General features: G+C 41.5%; 1 pseudogene; it reads left to right on the forward strand.

Moving 5' to 3' along the window:
- The window catches only part of LOC130682182 (putative bifunctional UDP-N-acetylglucosamine transferase and deubiquitinase ALG13), a 126,003-nt pseudogene that overhangs the window by 74,429 nt on the left and 35,017 nt on the right, over positions 1 to 16,557 (forward strand).

Genomic DNA, 16,557 nt, shown 5'->3' on the forward strand with positions numbered 1-16,557 from the left:
TAAGAATGTAAAATGGTGAAGCTGCTGTGGAAAAACAGTCTGATAGTTCCTTGAACAGTCAAATGTAGAGTTATGTGGTTCAGCAACTCCATTCCTAGGTATTACCCAATAAAATGGAAACATGTCCAAACAATAACTTGTCTGTGACTTTATAATAGCATTAGTCATAACAGGCAAAAAATAGAAAGAACCCAAATGTCTATCAACTCATAAATAGATAATTAAACATAGTTTATACAAAGGGTTTAGATACTGGTAAATGCCACAGCATGGGTGAACCTTGAAACTTCATGCCAAGTGAAAGAATCTAGTTACACAGGACTAAGTTCTGTGTGATTCTATTTGAAATACCCAGAATAGGCATATAGAGACAAAGTAAATAGTGGTTGCCTGGAATTGGTAGGGATAGGGGGATTAAAGGTTGATGGTAATGGGTGTGTGGGTTTCCTTTTGGGGTAATGAGAATGTTCTAAAATTTGGGTGGTGAATGCACAACTCTTAAGTATCCATTACATGCTTCGAATTGTATGGTTTGTGAATTTCAAAGCTGTTAAAATTACTAGTTTTAAATGTACAATTCAATTTTTAGTAAATATATACAGAATTGTGCAAACATTACCACAAAACAGTTTTCAAATATTTCTATCACCCCAAAAGATCCTTTGTTCCTCTTTGTAGTTAATAACTATTTCCATCCCACACCAGGCAACCAGTGATTTTCTGTCTCTTCAGATTGGTCTGTTTGGTATATTTCATATGAATGGAATCATGTATCTTTTGGAATCATACTCCTTTTGCCTCTGGCTTCTTTTAATAAGGTTCCAGTTTCTGCATGTCCATGCTAACACTTGTACTGTTTGTATTTATTATAGCCATCCTAGTGGGTGTGTAGTGATGTCTCATTGTGGCTTTAATTTGAATTTTCTTACTGACCAATGTTAAATATATTTTTACATGCTTATTAGCCACTCCTGTATCTTTGGTAAAATGTGTGGTAAAAGTGCCCATTTTAAAATTTGTTATTGTTGACCTTTGAGAGTTCCTTATATATTTTGGCACAAACTTTTTTTTTTGTCAGATAGGTGATATACAAATGTTTTATTCCAGATGGGCTTGTATTTTCATTCTAACAATGTCATTTGCAGAGCAGTTTTTAATTTTGACAAAGTCCAATCAATTTTTTATTACATTGTATTGAAGAAATCTGCCTAACTCAAGGTCCACAAGATTTTCTCCTATGCTTGTGTTTAAAAGTTTCAAAGTTCTACAGTTAGTTCTTTGAGCCATGTGAAGTTAATTATTGTACAGGATGTGAATGAAGTGCAGGTGGAAGATCATTTTTTCTTTTGCATATAGATGTCAATTATTCTAGCACGTTTGATGAAACTACTATCATCTCTTATTGAACTGCTCTTGCACCTTTGTTAAAAATAAATTGACAGTATTTGTGTGGGTCTCTTTGTGCTTTCTCTGTTTTCCTCTCTTTTTTGCCTGCTTGTCTTTTTCTTCTCTTTGTTCCCTTCCTATTGGACTCTCTCTCCCTCTCCCAGTTTTCCCTATTATCTTCCTCATGGTGAACTATATTTATTAATATTAATTGAAATTTTATATATACAGCTATAAATATGAAGAATTGTATTTTTTCTCTTCAGGTAAAAAAAATGCCAGAAATGATTAACTTTTTATTATAACCCTTAGTTTTTCTCAGGGAATTTGTGGCCTTAAAGAAAGATGGTGGTCCCTCTTCCCAAACGATGTTTCAGAACTTTTGCAAAAAGAGTTATTTCCCCAGTGTTACAGTTCCTTTAAAAAAGAAATTAGTTACGGTAATTTCAAATTGGTATGCTGAAAGGAGTCAAGAATTCACTCTTTTTTCTAAAATGCCTGTAGTTCATCCCTTAATTATAAGGTTAATTACTGACACTTCTCCCCTAGGCGGCAGTAATGATTACTACTGGATCCACAGATATGAGAAAAAGTTTTCAGAAAGCAGCTTAATTTTGTAACTTCTCCAAAGCCAGCTTTGATCTATATTTTTTAACACTTAAACCAATAAAGGAATTAGAATTTTGTATTTAAATAAAAACGAGAGACTTGACAATGAAATCAAGTAATACAAGTGACCAGTCCTGGTTTTGAACCCTACAAAGCACAGTCATATTTTATTTTGGTTTTCTCAGAATCTAGTTTTTCCAAAAAGTGCCCTGATACATTGAAACACGTCTCTTACGTAGTTTCTTAGAAAGTTTGTGGGCAAGATGTTTCTTTCATGCTGCTTCAGTTGAAGTTTCCATTGCTTCCATTTGTTTGGAAACACCCTTTTTTGTATTTACTATTTTTGTTAATGCTATACAATAGTTTGGAGATAGTGGTTCAGAATTCTATCAGCATTTCCTTGCATAATTAAGGAATTTAGTTTCTGTGATGCTAGCAGAGGGTTATTATTAACTGGGAGAATGAAATGAGATTATATAAACCCATGCCTGAAATCTCCAGCTGCTTGCTTTTGGCACTTTGCCTGAACTGTGATTTCTGCCCCTTCAGGTTAAGAGAGCCTTTCCCCCAACCACAGTCAGTTTCTCTGTTTTTTAAGATGTTCTTAATATTAAAGCTTACTAGTTCATTAGTTTCAGATTTTTTTTCTCATCTCCATGAAACTCTGGATAGAGCAGGGAACTTGGCAGAGACTGTTGTGGAAAATTTGGGCAGAGATATTAAAGCAATGTAATGTGGGCCAGGCTGTGTCATAACACACCTGAGCCTTATTGCAGACCTTTTCTGCCTCCTGCAGCAGTTGTCTTGAGTTAAGAAGCAAACTCGGCTTCTTTTTGGTCCACGCTCAGCTGTTTATGCATATTTCTCAACCTTGGGCTGATTGGATTAATTCTGCCCTTCCCCAAAAAGGTAGCTGTGCAAGTACCTTCCCCCTCCCACATCTTCTCAAGTCTAATTCTCTATACCTAGGAGCTTTGGCTTTTCCTCTTCTTTTCACAGGGTGGGGACTTGTCCTGCGCAAGCCAGCCATTTGCTTCTCCTGCTCCTGAGAATTGCCAAGATTCTACAGTGCTGACTCCCAACTGCCTTCTCATACCTAGACTTTGGGCTGCTTTCCAGATACCTGCATAAACAAGCCCTTGTCACTGCTACCCATTCCTACCTGCAGCCTTTTTCCTCTTTGCCACCCTGTTCCTTTGTCCTTCCCTCCCACCTCCACCCTCTCATGCACAATGTATAAAGAATGGGAAAAGTACTACGGCCAGAAGTCTCTGAGAGAGGCATCAATGGATGAATATTTAGGCAGCTTAGGGCTGTTTCGGAAGCTGACTGCCAAGGATGCCTCTTGCCTCTTTCGGGCTATTTCAGAGCAGGTAAAAGGAAAACAAATGTGTCTTCCCTATACTGAGTTTTCAGAGTTTGAGACATGGCATGGTACTGTAGCTAGAAAACCTGTAACCCACCAAAGCAAAACTCCCTTAACCCTTCCCTAGTAAAAACATCAGGTCTATAAGCCAGTTATTACCTTGCTGTGTGCCTTTACTCGTTAGTCCAAATCTGTTGCTTCCTTTTGCTATCTTAACTTTTCTAAGTGCCACTTTGGAATGTAAGGAAGGTAATGGGGTTAAACAATATTTTGAAGTGTATCTTGATCCTTTTCAGCAACGTTCCACTTCTTTGAAATTTTATGTCTAAGGAAAAATTTATAGGCTGTTCCCCGACAGACTTGAAAAGCAGGGGGGGGCATTGACAGAATCATCTACCCTCATTGTCACTAAAGGAATCACAAATTTTAGTGAGGACTTAATTTCCTAATTTCCTACATATGTTCTGATTAAGGGATAATGAAGTGTCCAGTTCATAGTCTTAATTTAGAAGCTTCTGTGTCAAATTACTGCTGACAGTGAGCTGGTCTTTCTCTTTTTTTAGTTGTTTTGCAGCCAGGTCCATCATTTGGAAATCAGGAAGGCTTGTGTTTCATATATGAGAGAAAATCCACAACCTTTTGAGTCTGTAAGTAGAATACATACCTGAGCGAGAGCTGTGGATAGAGTACATAGCATGTGGGAAATGAATTTTGAGCTTCTATGTATGAAAATTGTATCATTCTCTCAATAGCAAATATTAATTTCCAGCTGGCTTCCTTCCCCCTGGCTAGCCATGCTTCTGGACCTCCTTCTGTAATTAGACTGTTTTGTACTCCAGTTAAAAATTGAGAAGAAACAGTTAATCTGTATACTTCCAACTACTTTCTCCCCCACACCAAAAATTCCCCAAAAGTTAACATTTTGACTGCTGTTTTTTATTATCCATACCACTGTTTTCTTGCACAATTAATCATAGTTCACAAAGGTTTGGCTATGTAAGTGTATATTTAAAAATATGTACAAATACAAATCTCCTCTGCTTTAATTCTGTGCACAATGCTCTTCAGCCAGCCAACTTAATCTTATAAAACTTAATTGTAAGGAAACAAATTAGGAAACCTATTTTCATGTGACAAATTGGTAATTGAAGCACTGTAACTAATGATTGACTTTAAAACAACTTAGAAGACATCTTTGAGTATGTTGAAGCGTTTGAATTCTTGGAACAAAATAAGGTTTTATCAAGGTGTTTTTTGAATTGTGTCTTTTGTGTGGCTGTTGGGTGTTGTGTGTTCTTTTTTTTTATGTGTTTAGTTTTTCCAGTACTGTATGTTTTCTTCTGATTATAGTTTGGGTATTTGCCTGCTGTTCGAGGTTTACTCTAAATTTTCTCAACAGGTTTTGGTGAATTTTAACACTACGTAAAGGATTTTATACTTCAAAGCTTATTACCTTGAAATTAATTACAGTCTTCACCCCACCTGGGGAAGGATTATTTGTGAAATTACTTTAAATGCAAGATGATGGTGTAAAGCAGTGCATCTCAAGTACTTTTGTGCCTACAAATCACCTGGGGATTTTGTTATCATACAGATTCTGATTCAGTAGGTCTGAGCAGGGCCCGTAATTTCTGCATAGTTAAACTCCCAAGTGATGTTTGCTGTTGTTTGTGCATGGCATTTTGAGTAACAGAGGTGTGTAAAATTTTAAAACTATGAGGATGAATCTCCGAATAATTATGCCAAGTGCAAGAAGCCAGAACCACCCTCCCACCAAAGTACATACCATACAATTTCCTTTATATAAAACTCTAGAAAATGCAAACCAATCTATTGTGACAGAAAGCAGATCAGTGATTGCTTGTGGGTCGGTGGGGCTAAGGAGGGGCACAAGGAAACTTGATATTCACTATCAAGATAATCATGGTGGTTTCATGACTGCGTACATATGTCAAAACTTAACTGCATTTAAATATTTGCAGTTTATATGTCAGTTGTACTTCAAAAAGTTGTTAAAAGGGTTTGAGGAAAAATTAAAATTTGATTTCACATCTTGTGATATATTTTCATGGAACTAGTCATATAGTCCTTGAATTTTTATTTTTATTTAGGTACTTTACATACAGTAAAATTGGCCATTTTAAGTTGAGTGTTACTAGTTTTGGCAATAATATGCAGTCATATAACTGCCACTGTAATCAAGATACCGAACAATTCCATCACCCCAGAAAGTTGCCTTGTGCCCTGGGCTTTTTTGAAATAAATTTCCTTTAAGATTCCTCAGTTTAACTTGGTAAATGCATGTCTCCTGTCAAGTATGAAATTATTCTAATTATTGGGCTTGCTTGATTCATGAAAATTGTCAGGTCACTTAAATAGGAATTTCAAAACTAAAAGGCATATTAGTGGATGAAATGCACAGGTAGGTGTGTTGGATTTTCCCAGAGGAGGACGCCGCCCCAAATCACTCATGGAAGGCGTCTCTTGATGCAACAAGCAAGAGGAATTTATTCAGAGGCCAGCTAGCTGGGGTCCATGCATTAGCCCGATGCAGCGGGTCTCAGCGAGGACCCCGAACTCACAAAGCCAGAAGTTTTTATAGCATTTTCAAAGGGGCAGTATTTTCTACAGTCACAATACAGTTTTGTTTTGTTTTTTTTCATAGACACATAAATTTTCGGCTGACGCCTCATCCTGGGGGTCTGATTAGATAAAATCACTTTCAGAATGTTTAGGGTGGTTCTAGCAAGATAAGCTTAACTGATTGAAGTTGGCTAACTAAAGGTCACTACAATTAACACTGGCTGACTAACTTGTTTTTCAAAGTTCTAGTAATTTTTCTCCTTCTAGGTTAGAAAATGGTGTTTGAGCCTTTAAGATGGCTGTGCTTATGCTAACTTTTGATTCTTCAGGTTCTACATTTCCCCACTTCTCTTTAAGGGCATTCCAATCATGGAATGTCTGTATCTTCCTGTTGGGTGAGTGAATGATATTGTTGCTGCAACATTAGTACATGAACGGCACTCACTCTTTCTCTAACAAAAGTTATCAGCCGATTTAATATGCAGGGTCCTAAAGTGAGGAGCAACACAAAGATTAGTAAGGGCCCAGCCAGAGTGGATATCAAGGTCGTAAACCACGGGGACCTAGTGAACCAAGATTCAAATAGCCCTTGGCCGGCTTCTCGTTCTCTCTTTCTCTGGTCTAGCCTCTCCCTAAGCTTTGACATTGAATCTCTTACTATTCCGGAATGGTCTACATAAAAGCAGCATTCTTCCTTTAAAGCTGCACACAATCCTCCTTTTAGAAATAGCAGATCCAGCCGTCGTCTGTTCTGTAAGACTACTTCAGAGAGGGAAGTCAGAGATTCTTCAAGTTTAGTAATGGATTGCTCTATGGTTTTTAGGTCTTCATCAGTAGCTGTCCTTAGTCCCTCATAATGTTGGTTCCCTTGGATAATAGCGGCTGTCCCTGTTCCTACTCCGGCTGCGACTCCTATCCCTAACAACACAGCTAAGGTCAGCGAGACCGGCTCCCTCCGTTATCTATGCCTAGGTTCAAATTCAGCTACGAATGAGAGGTCATCATGATACATCAACCTGGGCACTAGCTGAACCATGATATAGAAATCGCGGGAGGAGTTGAAGGCAGAAGTAGAGACACATGGGGTCATTCTAGTGTTACAAGCCCACTACTCTTCAGGAGGAGGGACTAGATACTCATTTTCACCTGAGGAGGTCACAGCTATGGTTTTATTACACAAAGCTTTATGGGTGGGAGGGACTGAACTTAAACATTTTTCTCTTCTAGTTACTTCAGTCAGAGTTAGCTTCTTGTGGCTTCTCTAGCTACAGATCTCGTGACGGGTTGTCCTGTTAAAACTGCCTAATAATCTCAATCTTTCATAATAAGGCAGCCCAGAAGAGAAACACAACTAACAGGATTCAGTAGTGTTAGGGTTGGTGGTATTTAAGACCTGAAAAGCCCCTTCAAGGAGGTTGAGAAGGCGTTGTCCGGTGCCAGGAAGGGAGGTGGCTCGGCCAAGAGTGGAGGCGGAGGGAGTGGTGGCAGAGTCTATAGGTGGGGCTAGGGCCTGTTTTGGGGCTGGGGCTGGGAGACGCGGTTGATCCCTCAAGACAGCGTTGGGTCTTACTGGGGCAGCTGGAAGGGTCTCAACTTTGAGCCTGATAGTAAATATGAGGCTTTTATCATATTTAGATTCATAGTATCTGAGCCTCCACTGTCGTCCAGTGACTCATTTATCATACTGGCGCCCCTTATCACTGAACGTGATATTTAAGGGGTTGCATAGCCCTGTCTGCTCACAGTTTGGGGATGTGTGGTTCAGGACTACTTTAAGGAGGTCTTAACTGGACACGGGATTCTAATAAACATTACCCGTAGTTTCACAGCTTTAAGAGCTACAATAAAAGGATTCTAAGCCCCCACACTGTCGGGCTTGTTGGTGGGTTCGTCCGTCATGGGGGCAGACATAGAAGGTAGTGGTTTTTATTCTATTGCGTGCTAGGGGATAACTACACTCGCTGTCTCTATAGGAAACCTGGCTCTGGGCTGCAGAATAATCGCGGTCTGGTGGTCGAATTAGGTGGGCCTGTCTCTAAGGTATATTAGGTATGTCTCAGGTATCTAATCTAGCAACTAGGGCGCAAACATCAGGGTGCAGGGACGGCCACCAGGTCTTAAGGGGGGCAGTCTTAGAAACAGACTACACTGCCTCTCCTGTCTGAGAGAAAACCTGCCATGTCAGCAACCTGGGTTCATGGGGGTTAGGGTTCTGGAAGGTGGGAAGTAACTGGGTCATTAGAATTAGAATTGTTAGTGACACAATCATTTTTACACAAGCGAAATTTAAGAGGGTTATCAGTTCGAATTACTCGCCAGTCCGGGTCTGGTTGAGGCGCTTTCTTCAGATGTGAAGCATGTATCCAGGAAGAGATGCCATCTACTTTCACAGCTGTAGGTGTGGTCAAAAGGACGATGAAGGGTCTTTTTTACCGAGGCTCAAGATTTTCTGTTCGATGTCGCCTTACGTAGACAGAGTCTCCCACTTGGAACGGGTGAGGTACTGAAATGTCTTTTGGCCGATAGGCTTCTCGGATAGAGGCTCACACTTCTTTCTGCACAACTTTTAGAGCCCGTAACTTTTCAAGCAGAAACTTATTAGTCACAGATTCAGGGGATACGTGGAGGTGAGCTGCATTTAGTGGAGCCGGGGCTCCAAACATAGTTTCAAAGGGTGTTAGTCTAAAACGGCTGGGGGTGTTTCTAACTCGGAATAAGGCGAAGGGAAGGAGGACTAACTAATTATATAAACCAGTCTCTATGGATAATTTAGTCAGGGTCTCTTTTAGAGTTCTATTCATTTTTTCTACCTGTCTTGAGCTCTGGGGCCTGTATGCACAATGCAATTTCTAATTCGTCTCCAAAATCTTGGCCAATCCCTGACTTACCTGGGCAACAAAGGCAGGGCCGTTGTCGGAGCCGATTACTTTTGGGATTCTAAACCTGGGAAATATTTCTTCAAGGATCTTTTTAGACACTGTCTGAGCTGTCTCAGTTTTGGTGGGGAACACCTCTGTCTATCCTGAAAATGTGTCTAAGAAAACTAGAAGGTACTTATATCTATACTTAGCAGGCTTGATCTCAGTGAAGTCAACTTCCCAGTAAGCTCCTGGGTGATCTCCTCGAAGTCTTTTCCCAGATGTTACTGGATTTTTACTCACATTTACTAACTGGCAGGGAACACAATTTCTTACAACTTCGTCAGCCAGTTTTCTTAATCTAATAACATGATAAGGGGAGTCTTGAACCAAAGTCTTTAGGTTTTTTGCTCTCAAATGTGTCAATTGATGCAATTGCCTTAAGTACTCTTCTGCCTCTCTCTTAGGCAGGACAACTCTCCCTTTTTCAGACTTGTATATCTCGTGGGGTGAGGAATTTTTAAACTTTAATTTGTTTATACAAGCGAGGTCTTCGGGTGTATACTGGAAGCTCTTAATACAAGTGGCCTCCGGGTACACTTGGAGGGGTAAGATATTCATTCCCTGGGCTGCTTGTTTTGCAGCTTGGTCTGCTCTTCTGTTTCTTTGAGCTATTAGAGAGTCACTTTTTTGATGCCCAGGGCAATGTATTATTGCCACTTCTCTAGGTCTATGGATGGCTTTTAACAAATTTTAAATTTCTTGTTTGTTTTTAACATTTCTCCTGGCAGAAGTCAATAATCCTCTCTGTCTATAAATAGCCCCGTGTATGTGAGCGGTGGCAAAAGCGTATCGGCTGTCGGTATAGACGTTAAGTCTCTTACCTTCTGCCATCTTTAGAGCCTGAGTCAGAGCAACAAGCTCTGCTCGCTGTGCAGAAGTGCCCGTTGGAAGTCCACTGGCCCACACGATTCGGTTATCATCTACTACTGCAGCTCCCGCCATTCTCTTACTATCTATAATGTAACTGCTCTCGTCTGTATACCAAGTCAGGAGTCCTGGCCCTTCTAAAGTCTGATCTTGTAAGTCCTGGCGGGTCCCCGTCTCCTCAGCCAGGATTTCTTGGCAGGTATGAAGTACTTCTTTTTTCAAATCGGTGAGCAGAGTAGCTGGGTTTAGGATGGCGGGTGGGGCAAATTTCACACGATCACGATTCAGGAGTAAGGTCTGGTAGTGAGTCATTCTGGCATTTGACATCTATCTTTCGGGTGGTTGCCGGATTATGCTCTCTAACGCATGTGAAGCAACCACAGTGAGTTTTTGTCCCAGTGTTAGTTTGTCAGAATCTTTAACTAGGAGGGCCACAGCTGCTACTACTCTCAGGCAGGCAGGCCACCCACTACTCACGGGGTCTAATTTTTTTGACAGATAGGCGACAGGTCTCTTTCAAGGTCCCCATTGTTGGGTCAACACTCCTCGAGCTACTCCGCTCCGTTCGTCCACGAAAAGAACAAATGGCTTAGTTACGTCTGGCAATGCTAGAGCGGGTGCTGAGAGGAGGGCCTTCTTGATAACATCAAAGGCTTGTTGTTGCTCAGATATTCAAACAAACAGGGCTGTCCCCTTGGTAAGGGGGTACAGAGGGGCGGCCAAGGAAGCATATCCGGGCATCTACAATCTACAAAACCCCACTGTCCCCACAAACTCGTGAACCTGGCGTGCTGTAGTGGGGACTGGAATCTGCGTTACAGTCTGCTTCTGGGCTTCAGTAAGCCACTTTTTCCTTTTTCTCAGGGAATATCTCAAATAAATCACTTGTTGTTGGCAGATCTGTGCTTTCTTAGCAAATGCTCTATACTCTAATTTGGCAATTTCAGTCAAAAGGGCTTCAGTGGCCTCTTGGCAGGTCTCTCGGGTGGGAGCGGCTATCAATAAGTTATTAACATATTGCAGCAAAGTTACTTGTGGGCTTGAAGCTTGGTAGAAAGCCAAGTCTTGATGTAAAGCTTCATCGAAGAGGGTGGGCGAGTTCTTGAATCCTTGTGGCAAATGAGTCTAGGTCAATTGCCCAGTAGTTCCTGTGGTGGGATCTTTCTACTGAAAGGCAAACAGCAGTTGGCTGTTCTGGTGCAAGCGCAGACAAAAGAAAGCATCCTTTAGATCTAAAACTGAATACTAGATGTTTTTTGGGGCCAGGGAGCTTAGTAGGTTATAGGGATTTGGCACGGTGGGGTGAATGTCCTGTGTCTTTTTGTTAACTTCTCTTAAATCTTGTACTGGTCGGTAATCTCTCGTTCCTGCCTTTTTTACAGGCAGCAAGGGGGTGTTCCATGGGGATTGACATTTTACTAATATTCCCTGTTCTATAAGCTTCTGGATGTGTGGCTTAATTCTATCCCTGGCTTTTTCACTTATTGGATATTGCCTCACAGTCACTGGCAAGGCTGAAGCTTTTAGTTCTATGATTACAGGGGGCTGGTTCTTGGCAAGCCCCATGCCCGCCGTCTCCGCCCAGGCTCCTGGGAATCGGTCGAGCCACTCCTGACTAATTCGGGAGGGCTCTGGTTCTATAAAAAGACAGCATTCGTCTTCTAATCTTATGGTCAGAATACTCAAGTTCAAAGGCTTATTTTCTTGATTAGTCACCAGAGGTTTCTCAGCTTGAAAAGATATTTGGGCTCCTACTTTGGTCAAGATGTCCCTTCTTAACAGGGGCGTAGGGCATTCCGGTATAATGAGGAACGAGTGACTTACTCGTCCTACTCTTAAGTCTGCTGTCCTTCGGGTGGTCAGTGCATATTGTTTCTGGCCTGTAGCTCTAATCACTCAAGACTTTTTGCCAGAGAGAGGGCCCTTGTCTTTAGTTAATACAGAATGTTGAGCACCGGTGTCTACTAGGAACTCAACGGGTTGCCCCTCTACTCTCAGAGTTACCCTGGGCTCGGGGAGGGGTTCCAAGCCCCGTGCTCTCTAATCTTCGTCTTCTAGCAGAGACAACACCTTTTCTGGAGGCTTCTGCAGTGGCTTTTTAGGGCATTCTTTCACTCAATGTCCTTTCTCTTTGCAGTATGCACATTGATCTTTATCTAAAGGAGGCTGGTTGCCCAGGTGCCCTGCCTTACTAGTTCTACCACTAGAGGGCGGGCGTCCCTTACCTTCTACTACTGCGGCCAAGATTTTTGTTAAATTTCTCTCATGCTTCCTATCCCTCTTTTCCTCTTTACTTTCTTTTTCCTTTTCCTTCCTTAATTCCTTCTCTTCCTCAGTCTCTCTCTTATGATAAACTTTCTCAGCTTCTTTCACCAAATCTCTCAATGACAAATCCTGTAAGCCTTCTAGTCTCTGAAGCTTCTTTCTAATATCAGGCACTGATTGCCCAATAAAGGCAAGAGCCACTGAAGCACTGTGTTCCTCAGAAGTGGGGTCAAAAGGAGTATACCGCCTGAAGGCTTCTATCAGGCGTTCTAAGAACACTGCGGGTGCCTCAGCGGCTCCCTGACTAACCTCTCTTACCTTGGCCAAATTGGTGGGGCGCCTTGCAGCCCCGCGGAGACCTGCCACCAGAACCTGGCGATAGATGGTTAGTCGCTCCCTACCTTCTGGAGAATTAAAGTCCCAGTTGGGTCTGGTCAGTGGGAACCCCCTTTCTATATCATGAGGGAGTTGCAACGGTCGTCCGTCAGCTCCAGGCACGTTCTTTCGCGCTTCCAGGAGGATCCTTTCTCTTTCTTCCGTGGTGAAGAGTACCTGTAAGAGCTGCTGACAATCATCCCAAGTGGGCTGGTGAGAGAACATCAGGGACTCTATCAGTCCCATTAGTCTCTGCGGTTCTTCTGAAAAAGGAGGGTGGTTAGCTTTCCAATTATATAAATCGGCAGAGGAGAATGGTCAGTATTGCAGAGGTTGGAAAGGCGGGTCTCTTTCCTCCCCAAGAATGGGGGCCCCATAAGACCTGAGGGGAAAAATACCTGATGGGTCCAATGTGGCCCCTCAGCGCCGCTGAGTTCCCTGGGCCGGTCCCGGAGCTGGCCCCAATGCCTCAGTACCAGAGGCTAGAGGCATCGGAGGTGCCAGGGCCGGAGGCACTGGGGCCTCGGCCGCCGGGGCAGAGGCAGGAGGGTAAGGAGGGGGATCATCAACCATGAGCAAGTCTTGAGTGTCAGGGTGTATTTTGGTGGTTCTTTCCCTTTTCCCCGAGGTTGAGCCTGAGCCAATAAGACTCGAGAGTTCTCTTTCTTTCACACCCAGGGCTTTACCCAGGGCGGTGGATTTTCCACTAATTCTTGCCAGACCACAATGTAGGGCTGCTGATCCGGATGTCCCCAAGTTGAATTCTGGAAAACAACAGCTTTTACTGCAAGCAGAGTGGAGAGGTCAAAAGTCCCCTCCGGGGGCCATCTAACGTTAAAAGTGGGCCACTCAGAGGTACAGAAAGTCTGCCACAGCCCTTTTTTAACTTCTACCAACAAGTCATGCGCCCTTGCTCTCACTTCTGTCCAATGACCTAACGTCAGGCTAAGGGGGGTCGTCACGGTCTGTCCCATTGCCAGTATAACAATTATTAGACAAGTAAAGGACACATAAAACAGAGACACACAGAGATTAAACACACAGCGGCCGCTTTTTGTCTTCCTCAGATTTCTGACCAAGAACCGGAAGGAATCAGTGGGCTGATACTCTCGACGCCCAAAAACCAACCCTATCTCATCCGGTTCACTTCTGCGGAAAAACAGGTGGGAGGCCACCAGGCGTCCCTGGCCCTCCAAACTCCCCAGGGCGTCCACCAGGGTTGCAGCCTGCGGTGCTCCAAGTATGTCTACCGACTGCAGTCGCGACCACTTACGGGACCGGGACGGCTGCCAGACAGAGGGTACCCTTTTCAGCACTCCGACTGGTCTCACTGAAAAGCAGAACACAGAACACAGACAACTCAAGGCGCCACTAATCTTACCTCTTCCTCCAAGAACGGCTTCGGGAGTGAAGCGGGGTGAGCGCACGATCCTGGACGAGCCCCCAAATGTTGGATTTTCCCAGAGGAGGACGCCGCCCCAAATCACTCACGGAAGGCGTCTCTTGATGCAACAAGCAAGAGGAATTTATTCAGAGGCCAGCTAGCTGGGGTCCATGCATTAGCCCAACGCAGCGGGTCTCAGCGAGGACCCCAAACTCACAAAGGCAGAAGTTTTTATAGCATTTTCAAAGGGGCAGTATTTTCTACAGTCACAATACATTTTTTTTTGGGTTTTTTTTCATAGACACATAAATTTTCGGCTAACGCCTCATCCTGGGAGTCTGATTAGATAAAATCACTTTCAGAATGTTTAAAGTAGTTCTAGCAAGATAAGCTTAACTGATTGAAGTTGGCTTACTAAAGGTCACTACAATTAACACTGGCTGACTAACTTGTTTTTCAATGTTCTAGTAATTTTTCTCCTTCTAAGTTAGAAAATAGTGTTTGAGCCTTTAAGATGGCTGTGCTTATGCTAACTTTTAATTCTTCAAGTTCTACAGGTGAATAAGCCAGGATCAGTTCCGAAGATAATTGTATAGTCCATCTTTTCTCCACTCAAAACTTTGTGTATGTGCAAATCTTCTTGAGATGCTGTGCAAAGTCGTAATTTAATACTGAGATTGTTGATTTGAACAAAAATCCACTGGGGGATAATATTGCAGAATATAATCAGATTTCGGTAATAATATGTAATTGGTTAAGTCAAGATTTTTTTTATTTTTGAAGTACGTAGAGGGATCTTTTGAGAAATACCTGGAACGGTTGGGAGATCCCAAGGTAAGATCAAATATGGGGGTTTACACTTTTCAGAGTATTTTGAATAGTAACCTAAATACTCATTTCAGCTGTGTCACTTTAGCTAGACTCAAGCTGTTTTCTTAAGTAGCTAGCTGATTTGGATCAAATAGTTCTTGCAAAAGTTTGGAGGCTGGCTACAGACCTACTGTTTTTTGTCGAATAATGAGAATTCTGTGTTAAGAATTTTATCATCCATAGACTAGTAAAAGAGTACACACTGGGAACAGGACAAGCCTAAGCCTTTTCACTCTAATCGGGGAGGGGGAATGGTAATGAATGTTACTAGGAGGTTGTTACTTAGAACTCTTCTGATTTGTAGTTATCTTTTTTGTGTGGGAGTAAGATCCATAAACACATTTATTTAAAAATAATGTATGTGATTAGTTCCATAGTTGTGGACTTAAAACACTTGTACTAAATACCCTGCTGACTTCATATTCGTACACTAATTCCATTTTTATTGTGCCTTTTAAATCTTCCATATTAATTGTCCTTGTTAATACCTAACTAAGGTTGTCTTTAGGTCTATTTTTTTCAGACTAAGTTTATGTTAATGATTAACTATCACAATATCCTAAGCCTCAAAGCAAGTTATAGAAGTTCTTCATCTAAAGTAGTGCTAAGTATCTAAAAAAAACAATTGTTAAACTTGGAAAAACTACCTGCTAGCTGCAGAACATTTTTAAAACTTTATGCACTATTTATGTTTAGGAAAGTGCTGGCCAGCTGGAAATAAGGGCTCTTTCTCTAATTTATAAGTAAGTTGAACCTCCTTTTTTTCAAAAAGAGAAAGTGTGTGTATGTGTGTGTAAGATTTCTATTAAAGTCCCCTTAGTATTGGGAAAATTTGAGATTTGATGTATCGATATATAGAATGAAGAGACTAAGGAAAGTCAGTTGGTACAATTTTGGGGTGGAGAACCTCTAGAATTTGTGTACATTTTAAGGGAAGAATAAAGGATTTTAAGAACTGCTGGTATTATAAAATCAGAATATTTATCTTAGAGTTTTTATGTGTTTAACTTTGTGCCTCTTTTGCTTGCATCCTTAATGGAACAGTATCACTTCTAAAATAAATTGGATCTTAAGGACAAAAACATTAGATATTACAATGATGGTATGTGGTTCTTCAAAGAATTACAATACATAAGTGTACAGTGTATCTGGTATTAAAATTTCATAGGGAAATTAAGAAAAGCCTAAAAAGGCTTTTTAGGGAGGTGATAATGGGAAATTTGAGAAACACTGCCCTACTGCTTTTGCAAGTTCTATTTTGGTCTTTAGAACTGTAAAAGCATTTTTGAAAGTTGTGCGATTTTGAAAAATAGCTACATAATGTAGGTTAGAGGTGTGGAAATCTTGTTCATTTGAGAAGTTTAATCTGTTTTGACTCCTTAAAAATTTTTAAGATGGTGAGATGGCATAAACTTTGGTAGGGTTAGAACCCTCTTCTGGGGAGTTAGTTGTTCAAGTCAGTATTTTGCAATCTTCTCCTTTCTTAGTTAAGTCCAGCAATAAGTAGTATTGAAGAGGCATTGGGCAGGCTGATGTCAGTTGTTGGCTTTTAACTCACTGGCACCCGGCTTGTAAATTGGCTTGCTTCTGTTTTTGTGTGACCCTCAGGCTAAGAATGCTTTAAAAATTTCTTTAAATGGTTAAGAAATCAGAAGACTATTTCATGGCATGCTAAAATTACATGAAATTCAAATTTCAGTCTGCATAAAAATAGTTTTATTGGGACACAGTTATCTGCGTTTGTGCATTGTCTCTGGCTGCTTTCAGAGCTACAATGTCAAAGTTAAACCATATGGCATGCAAAAACTGAAATGCGTAGTGTCTGGTGTTTACCAAGAAAAAATTTGTCGACCCCTACCTTAAATAAATGGGAGCCCCCAAAACTCAAAAACCTACATACACTTGTTAATCTATCTTTGCTCTTTCTCCCA

The sequence above is a fragment of the Manis pentadactyla genome, chromosome Y (assembly GCF_030020395.1).
Source record: "Manis pentadactyla isolate mManPen7 chromosome Y, mManPen7.hap1, whole genome shotgun sequence".
In the NCBI taxonomy this organism is placed as follows: domain Eukaryota; kingdom Metazoa; phylum Chordata; class Mammalia; order Pholidota; family Manidae; genus Manis; species Manis pentadactyla.